Source organism: Oryzias melastigma, unplaced genomic scaffold (assembly GCF_002922805.2).
Source record: "Oryzias melastigma strain HK-1 unplaced genomic scaffold, ASM292280v2 sc07317, whole genome shotgun sequence".
Lineage (NCBI taxonomy): Eukaryota > Metazoa > Chordata > Actinopteri > Beloniformes > Adrianichthyidae > Oryzias > Oryzias melastigma.
Window position 1 is genome coordinate 1 of NW_023423879.1, and position 1,190 is coordinate 1,190.

General features: G+C 34.5%; 1 long non-coding RNA gene across 1 annotated transcript; it reads right to left on the reverse strand.

The window, feature by feature from the left end:
• LOC112141708 lies at nucleotides 1–1,082 on the reverse strand. Its single transcript, XR_002918445.1, has 6 exons — nucleotides 1,035–1,082; nucleotides 912–953; nucleotides 494–538; nucleotides 231–278; nucleotides 100–138; nucleotides 1–26 (listed from the first exon to the last, which is right to left on the reverse strand). It is a non-coding gene; the product is annotated as an uncharacterized LOC112141708 (long non-coding RNA).
• Nucleotides 1,083–1,190: the final 108 nt, after the last annotated feature.

The following is a 1,190-nucleotide window of genomic DNA, read 5'->3' on the forward strand; positions in this document are numbered from 1 at the left end:
CCCAGGGTGGACTCCTTGTCCATATCCTTTTGATATCAAGTTGGAAAAATTCACATCTTATTTCATTTTTGCACAGATTTCAATTGAAACGTGACTCACCAGCTTGAGCAGTTTTCCCTGCATACGGATATCCCAGCCCTGCAACCACAAATCTGTTTAAAAACTGCACACAAATAAAAAAAGGACTAAAGGTTCTTAACCAAGAAATACACATCTGCAATGAATGTTACCTGCACCGTATCCATTGTTTGGATAAGCATTCGCGCCCGCTACAAAACCTGTAAAAATAAACCCAAAAAATGTATTATTCTATAACAAACTGCTTATTACTGTATATTGAAGTTTTAATAACTATATTGTAATTCCACATATATTTTCAAACTCACATGTACTTCATTTATAATAAAAGTTAAAGTTTTTAATAAAGTTACTAAGTGTTCCCCACTCTAAAACCACTCCAAAAGCTGAATCAAAAATATAAAAATGATGCTACCTTTTGTTTGTGAGCCATCCAAACTACCAGCTGCTGCATTATAATCTGGAAAAAAACATCACAGGTAAATAAATTATTAAAACTGAATGAGTCAAACATCCTTTACGATGAAAATTGTGTTTTTAACATTTTCTGGTGGCATTTTTGTCATGATGGAGACAGAAAATTAAGCTGAAAATTGCATTTCTGACTATGTCTGTTCAAGAGCAGCTTCACTGCTGTTAAGTTGCTATGAAAATGTCAGGTGTGACATCACAACTCCCAAATTTTGTTAGAAAATGCAACTTTTTTTTGGCTAAAAATGACAATCATAACTAAAAGACCACTGGAAACGCTTTAAAAGTAGATCAAAAGATGATTGGAGTGAGTCGTTTGCATTGCCGATTGTGCAAACGGTCTCAAAGTGAACACTATTTACCAGGTCTCGGTATCTTCATCCACTGATCACTGAGTCCACAATCTGCAAACACAAAAACAACCATGAGCAGAATTTCCAGCATTCTGAATTTTTACTAAACCAGAAAAAAAAAAACAAATTTACCGAGTTTGGCTCCTGGTCCCTTAGAGGCTGAAGATCCTCCGCTCTCTGAAACAAAAAAAAAAGTCAGAAATAAGAGAAATTATTGATTCCTTTCACTCTTTTTGCTGTTATTGAGTTGCATTTTTATTTTAGGTAGAAACAAGCTTAAGTCAGTGG